Genomic DNA, 8,723 nt, shown 5'->3' with positions numbered 1-8,723 from the left:
ACTTGTTTCACAAGGAGTGGGTTTACTAAGACGATCTTAGAATGACTGGTTCTTACCTAAAGCGAAAGTTAGGTGCGAATCTGATCCCACCGCTATTTTAAGTTCTAATTTTCCACGCACACAGCAACGAAGCTTAAAGCCTATCTACACATATCACAATGTTATTCGTATACTTTTCAACACAGAATAAATTGAATGTATAATGCGGTGTTTATATACACCCATTCAAAAAACGAGAATCTCAGTCCAAAGTAGATTTTAAAACTCTCGCTACACAATTTCTACTTTCGACGAATTAACATTTGTCGCGTACCTATCCAGAGCAGTAGGAACGCGAAAATATATGAAAAGCAAACTACTAAAAGTTGTGCATTTTCTAAATGGAAAAGCGACCACCTTACTTCTGACCACAAATACTTTGTTCAATAATTTGCTGTCATGCACGATGTCAACATATAGCTACAGAATGAAATAACAATAAAAAGCATTCTTCTGCTAGTTAACTTAGTGGCGACGGGCATCAAGTAACTGACCACATACTGGGCAAATAAACGCGTCATGAAGTGATGACACTTCTTACACAACTTCCTGTCCGAAAAATTGCATCAAGAAGTTTGTATATGTTACATCTAAACGTGTTACGACAATGCATCAGCAGTCTAATGTCTTCGATATAATGTACATTAAATGTAACACGCGGTGAGTAATTTATTTAATGTATATTACACCATCTTTCTTACCGTCTGTTTGTATATGCCGGAAGCGTTTCGATAATTAATAGGATTTCAGCAAACATTTCGAAATTACACCCTTACAGTATTACGTCCATGCAATCCACGATATTCCAGACCTAAGCGCTTTGAGCATCGACGGTTTTCACGCTTCAGAGTAATAACTGAAGCAAAAAGGGATCGATTGAGTTGTAATTCAATTATAGGATCGATCAAGGCAAAGTAAAAGTCACAAAACGGGGCAACGACTTGTCTCTTTAAACATCTGTAATCGGGAATAAAAACGTATACAATTGATAAGACCATTGCCACAGTAGCAAGTAAAGATTATGTGGTATGCCGCCAAACCGATTTAATTGCATTTTGTTCTCGAAGACAATGCAAATTTTCTGCACAACTGCTATGTCACTTCGTGGTGCTCGAGTGTGACTTAACTGAACAGTTTACAGCTCATAATGATGATGTCATTGCGGTTCAACTCGTCGCTCGAACTATAAAAATACCAATTTACACTTTTGTGGTTAACTGCACTCGCGCCAAATTCTCAATCCTGTGAACGTTTGACTCTTCGAACTGTAGAAGGCGACCGTTCTGCGAAAATCAAATAAACACGTGATGCGATCCTTAAATTAAATGTTCCGTGATATCAGACGAGTCGAAATAATTATCAAAGACGAAAGTTAGGCTATTTAAAAACAGTTGAATATCTGATGGCAAATTATTCGTTGAAAAGGAGTTGTTTTCGACTATTGAATCGGCGATTATTCGCATTAAACATGTCTACGTAGCACTAAGGTATCTATAATATTCCATATGTATGACCGGGGTTTAAAATATGCTGTTGAGTTCCCTTACAATTACGGGACGAGCGACGAACCGTAAATCCCCAGTGTTTCGGTCGGCATGCGTGAAAGCCTGGAAAAATTCATAACACAAAAACTTACAGCTTGAATTGAATGAAGGAGTCCACAAAGCACCGCGAAAAACTGCTGATATTTTTTGAAAACGCTCCTTAATGGCCCGCCGAAAAGACTTAGAAGCTACCGTACATTAGTAAACGCCCCACTATAGAATCTTCTTCGCTGATTACTTGAGTTGGTGATGCCGGTTATAATCCAATATATTGATCTGATGGCCTTGACGTCATAACGACGTTGAAAACAGCATTATTGCAAGCCTTTAACGAAATAAAAACGTCGAGCGCAGAAAACTAAAATCGAATTTCTTAATTAATCCGTCGACTTCTGAGGCGACGGCAAGGTGCAGTAAGATCATGATACTCTTGGGATCAGTCATTACGTCAGAGGAAAAACTCCCAGACATAAAGTTGTCTTCAGGGAAGTGATAGACCGCTGTCATGAAGAGTGGTCAATTTAAGTAAGTGTTTCTTTGATGTGAGAATATTCCTTTTACCAAGCATTCACATATACTATGCTATTATGCTGACAAACTACAACCTAGTGCAATAAATATACAAATCGCTGTTTTGAAGATACTTTGCTAAAACACGGGGACATATTTATAGAAAATTATCAATCTTGTTTTTCTACGCTGCAGAACTGACTAAGACCAAACCGCTGAAGTTCAGATACACTTTCATCACCTTAATACGTTCTACAGCTGCTTATGATATGATATAAATCCGTTTAAAGTTTGTTAGATTTCTCGTCACATGTGACTCACTATGGGCGAAGTCATAGGAACACAACAACACGTTAGTAAGCGCCTGGGAACGACTAAGTTTTTTAGCCGCTCGACATAACACATAGATAGTTTTCTGCGGCAAGCAGCTACAACGCAATGAACCATTTATTTCAGTTTTCTGAAGCGTTCGGCGTCATGACACGTACAATGCCCAGTCTTTTATAAGCTTCGCCACGCCTGGCACGTCTCATGTGTTATAGCTAGTCACTACAATATAGTCAACAAAGGTTCTGCGATTTGTTTGCGCACAAGTCCATACTTTGAACTCTGTTTTCGAAGCAAAATATTAACAAAGTATCAAGTGACAGGGTATCAATTTATCACCTTTGTCCCAAGTCACACAAGCGTAGCGCGGAATTCGTTTGTTATGAGCGACCCTTTCAACACACTCGTATCTTTTGTACCAGAAGCTCAGCCATATGCATGCGACAGAATAATTTCAAAATACAAGAAATAAAAAAACTAAACATGAAAACTTGTCAAAAATTTCAATAGAGTCATCAAATAATTTTCAGAGTTTGGGTAAGTTTGGGCATTGTCGCATTAGTATTGAATTAAATTGAAGCATAAGCCAAAAAATAATTACAATTTGGTTTACAAAGTTCGAACTATTCCAGTGGTGGAACAAAAACAGAAGAAAATCCTTTGCCGCAGCACTCAATCTGGCCTGAAGCAGCTGTTAGCAATATCGATCGACAAAATCAAAAATCGTGTTTTTAATCTAACGCGCGCATAATTTCATTAATTGTAACTTCAACACCAACGATGTTTCGTCTAAATAAATTGCTTTAAACGCAGTAAAACAAAAACACGTATAACGTATGATATATGACAATATATCGTAACACAACAGTTGCTTGGGCATAATTAAAAAACGCTGTCCGACCGTAAAGATTTCCTTACGTTCCTTGATACATTAGGGTGCTAAACTAAGTTACATGGTTCATCGAAAAACCGATAAACAAGGAGGTTCAAACGGTGAAGTAAGTCCTGTCACTATTTACGAATACAACGACTAACGCATCGCGATCTAGAGCGCTTTTGTCAACTTTAAGATACGTTTGCTTGAAACTGACTACTGTAGCATAATTGTGTAAGGCCACCTCAAGCAACCGGCAAACTTTCTGCAGCCCTAAGTCTGTGATCTCAAGCAAAAGTTATTGGCTCCCACTCTAAAACTACAATGACTCGGCCATGGGACCGGATGAGCGAGCTGACGACGCACGTCACGTGTGGTTCCGGTTGACGACGCTTTGCTAAACCAACAAATATGCGAGATAAGACTTGAACACTCGCAATTACTGGAGAGCGAATATGACTTTTTTGAGCGAAAGGAGACAAACGACGTTTTTAATTTTGCTGGAACAAATAAGCCCAATGCCCAATGAAAGGGCGCAAATTTTTTTCTTATTGGAAGTTCGACCAAACTCGACCCACCGATCAAATACGACAAAAACGATGTTCAATGAATTACTAAATTTTAACGATTTAACAAGTTATAGAAAATATAGAAAAGCATTTGGAAGGGTTTCGCAAACTTCATATGTCAAGGAAGACCATTAAAACCCCAGCAAACTTCAACGAAATTTTGTCGCCCACAGTATCAGCTTCGTTGTTCGTCCTTGGCAAATTTAGTGAAGGTCTTTGAAATAAGTGGCACTAACAATATGTTACTCAACAAAGAAGACACTATCTATCATTTTAACAAAAGAATCGGTTGTACAACATTGGCGCAGAAGATACAAGTACTAATCCCACAAATACCCGAACAGGGGGATTTCGAAAGATAATTGAAAAGAGAAAGTATATTTGCATAATTAATTGCAGCAAGGGTCGAAAGTACATCAGTCGTTCGCCTGAAACATGACACATCGTTCTGCGAGCTGATATGTTTATTTTAATGGTTTAAATGCAGCAGAAACAACGCGTCTGAAAGACGAATTTCAATAAGACCTCTACTTTGCGCAGCTTATTAATGGGGATATGCAAGATAATTTTATCCATTACTAATTCTGGCCAAATTGCTGGTGTTATTGACAAATGTGCTTCTTGTTACGACGTAACAACCTCCATCTAGTATTGATTGCGGCAAAGCTTGAAGAAGTATTATTATTTATCAGTTAAATACGACTTCGCTTGAAGTAATTTCGATTTTTTTGCTTTATAAATCCGGTGAATCTGAAAATGAAAATGTGAACAATGAAAAAAAAATTGCCAGTATTTACTGTGTGTTGTCGCTTTTACCGCAAATAGAACGTTATTTAAATCCAAGTTGCGTACAGGCATGTAATAAAAAGCGCGTTATTCAAACTTCACAATATCCAACCACCTTATCCAACAACTGGCTTGAAAAACAAACAAATAGTTGCGGATAAAATACATGCAGCCATCACCTATTCTATCGCTGTTTGGTTGAAGGCAGATAATTTGTTTTTGAATATTTTTCGAAATTCATCAGATTGGACGGGAGACAACGTCAAACCACCCTTGTTGTAACTACGGTCATTAACATATCAGACAAAATAACACAGTGCGCTCAGACATAAGACTTAAGACGGGGCGCCATACACAATGCGCCTTTGGTAGAAATTTCGGTCAACGTAACAAAAGCTGCCACTGGCTTCTTCAAGCCATTAGATGACGCTAATCTCAGCCCAATGCTGGGCGTGACGCATGGGCGCCTTAAATTATTTATCAGACTTGCATCGCGTTTAAATCGGTGGTGTACAACAAGGCGTAATCAATGCAACGAACAAAAGGTAACCACAACGCTTTGGCCGCTTGATCAGTCCATTTCAGCCCACACCGTAAATAGTAACTTCTGCGGAGAAGGATTATTGGGCACTTGACGTGGTGTAACAGTACTCGTCTGTCCTTATCTATTGTCAACACTCACTCGAAGCCGAACCGCAAAATGCTCGCCGGTGCAAACTGCACAGATCTTGGCCATCTCCAATGAGTTGCACCCATCGCTGAAAACTTTTCCGCTGAAAACACAGCCAGGAAAAACACTCGCTATTTCGGCCAAATTGCTAAGGAAACAGCAGAAATACCGGAAACGTTTTAGGGCAATCACAACATATACCAATTCTCTGCTTTGCTTAACCTTTCAATTAGAAAAACACAGTCAAGTCCATGTGTTTTGTGACAACGCCAATCGCAACCATTGTGATTGCGGTAAGTATTTTTGTTCGGTCTCAGGTGCACTAAGTCTTTTTTCAACAACTGTCACTTTAAACCAGTCTGCACAGCTTTTCACTGCATCACATAACGACCAGTCACAGCGATGGCCTTGTGGACAACAACCTTAACCACATAAGCAGCAATGCATAAACAAATGTCGCAACTTGTTCACAATGTTCAGTACTTAATACCACACAAAACTGGTTCTAACAGGGTGATATCATTTTACTATAACTTACAAAGTCTAATAAAAAATATGCTGGCCACAAATAGCACAAAGTCAGGAAGTTAGCAAGACCGATAAATAACAGGAACATGTACTCCTATGCAAAACCTTGAAAATAACAGTTGCCCAACACAGATTAGCTACTTTTAAAAAAGAAACATTGCGATGGAGTAGGAGCAAGGCGCCAAGACATGAAGACAGATGATAAGCTTACAAAATGAGTGAAGGTAAGCTTCTTGTAGTCCCAGTACTGCCTTCACAGCCCTTGCTTTGTAGAATTCTACACTGACAAGTTTGTATCTAATTACAAACAAATATGAGGTTTATGGGACGGGACAGCACAATAAATACTAGACATGGTTGACAAAAAGGTTGTTGTATTGAAGTGTCATCCCTTTAAATCAAATGTAAACAATCCTACTCTAGTGAGTTATGGTAATCTATTCAGTAAGAGCATAACAAAGCGCATTTTGTAGCATAACAAATTTGTTTCAATTACAAACCGTAATCAAACTTAATAAGTAAGTAACTCAAGGAAAATTGAATTATACTAAGTGGAAACATGCCTGAAATTCTAGTGCAAGAAACAAAGTGGTTAAACACATTACATGGCCAACAAATTTAATAGCCTGACGACAATTAGATCTGCATTGAATTTCAGTCCATTGCTGCAATGAAACTTAAAGTGTGATTACGGTAATTTGAAATATACCAATAATTATGATTGTACATATTTCAAATGTAATGAAAATAGTAAAGGCAGTTTCACAACTACATAACATAATTGTATCAAGATGAATATTTTTCGTTTACTGTGGGGAACCAAAATACAGTAAAATCCTAATCAACATATATATCACAGATTAAATGAATATTACAAAAGCAGTAAACAAATGGAAAAGCTGACAAAGCCCCAAGGGCTTAAAACAAGCAAGGTGATGGCACAATAAGATGCTTGGTTAGTATCGCCACCAAACCCAAAACATGATTATGAAGAAAATAACACAAGTTAAAATCAAGAAAAAAAGGCATGTATAGCAACACCAAATAAATGTATAAAATAATAAAAAATATTTAGAACGGAGTAAAGAATAATCACATACACATTTATAACATTATCCTAAGTAACGTTAGGTTTGCATTCCGGTTAAGTAAGCAAAAATTTATCAAAAAATCTAGATTCAAATATTTTAAGAAGTTTTTTGGTATTTACAGTATATCAATCAAACACGTCTTCAAAAAAACTTAAACATTTTGCTTTACTAAACTTTGTGATTTATTAAACACATTACGTATAGTCAGCCGAAGCATATTTAGCGCATATATAACTTACAAATAGTGTCTGTGATACTGTACTTGCAGAAAGGTTGGATAAATATCGGTTACGGCATCCATCCTGAATGGTAACTTATCAGTGACTACAGTTTTGCTGATATATACTGTACATTATATAATAATATGCCTATTATACAGCTAACTACAAATTTATTTCCAAAACCATAATTGCTAAGTTCGCACATACTGCTCAGATTCAAGTTGCAAGCTTAACAGAGATCTTACTGTAATATAAATAACTTAATTATAGTTGGTGGAGGTAATTACTATACACTTATATTACAGTAAATGTACTTGCACACCAAGATGATCCTTATTATGGTAGTGAAGTTGTAGCACAATAAAAAGCACTAAAGATGTGCTTTATGAGACTACTTAATGAGATAATAGTAATGTGTAAACTAGCCTCTTTGTTCTCCCATAGTCATAAAGTGTTGCAGTGCAGCAAACACACGGCTAATGTTGCAACAATAAAGAATAGAACAGATTAGGCTGTTGTGGATATTTTATACCTCTCACATACTGACATAGTTTGCAAACAACTTTTCCTATTTGGCTTCAGTTAATGCACATATCCATACAGCTAACCAGTACAGTGTAAAAGTAATGCGCTTGTGGCAACAGCCACCTGTTTGCGAAATTACGAACTGGATAGAATGGTAGTTTTCGACAAGAAATTGAAAGAGACATAAATTTTGGTGTGATGATGTGCAATGAAGCTCTAATTCTTGCTTATTAAATATAAATCGGTGTTTAAGCAACCAACTTGCCTTCTTTGTTTGTGATAAGATAAGGTGAAAGTTTGGCAGGCACATGATGAGTAACTTGCATGCGTGTGCCAGCCCTATTGGAAAGTGTGCTTTCAGTGCGGCAGATAAATACGCCCATAAATGTACTGCTGAAATTTGCACCAATGTTAACATAATACTAGCTACAGGCAAAAGGACAATGAGCCAACTTTCTATGCGAAGAAATCCGGCGTATCATACGAGCTTTCCAATAGACCTAGTATGTGCCACACTTTGCACTATGGCCCACATTTTGACGTCATGTGGGTGTGCAGCTTACTAACTGTGTTAAACCTACTACGCCGGTAAGTTTAGGCTGCCACACCATTAACATGCTTTCAGCATAGAAATTGGCGATAAACACAACAACCATTCAACTAAAGTTTTTGAACTGTTATAGAATCTCAATCAAACACTCATTAAATGAAATGTATTAGAACCAAATTGACTTCCAACAATTTACCAAAGGTCTGACCAGTAATGTTAGACCTCAGATAGGAAAAAGTGTAATAACCGAACAACAATAGCGTAGATCAGATATGATAAGTACTAAAAATTGACCATAAAGCTATTACAGTACCACTATGTCAACTATATGTACTGGAATATAGCCTAGCCATCTGCGCAATACCAAACGGACAATAGTTTAAATGCGTCCACTTATAATACTGCATGTACTGTACGAGTAAAGTTACAAAATAAATTTCACGCCGCAATCTGAACACGCACGCGCTATCGACTATATCGCTATCGACT

Source organism: Clavelina lepadiformis, chromosome 7 (genome assembly GCF_947623445.1).
Source record: "Clavelina lepadiformis chromosome 7, kaClaLepa1.1, whole genome shotgun sequence".
Classification (NCBI taxonomy): Eukaryota; Metazoa; Chordata; class Ascidiacea; order Aplousobranchia; family Clavelinidae; genus Clavelina; species Clavelina lepadiformis.
The sequence above is the reverse complement of the archived record's forward strand: the minus strand, read 5'-3'. Positions refer to the sequence as shown.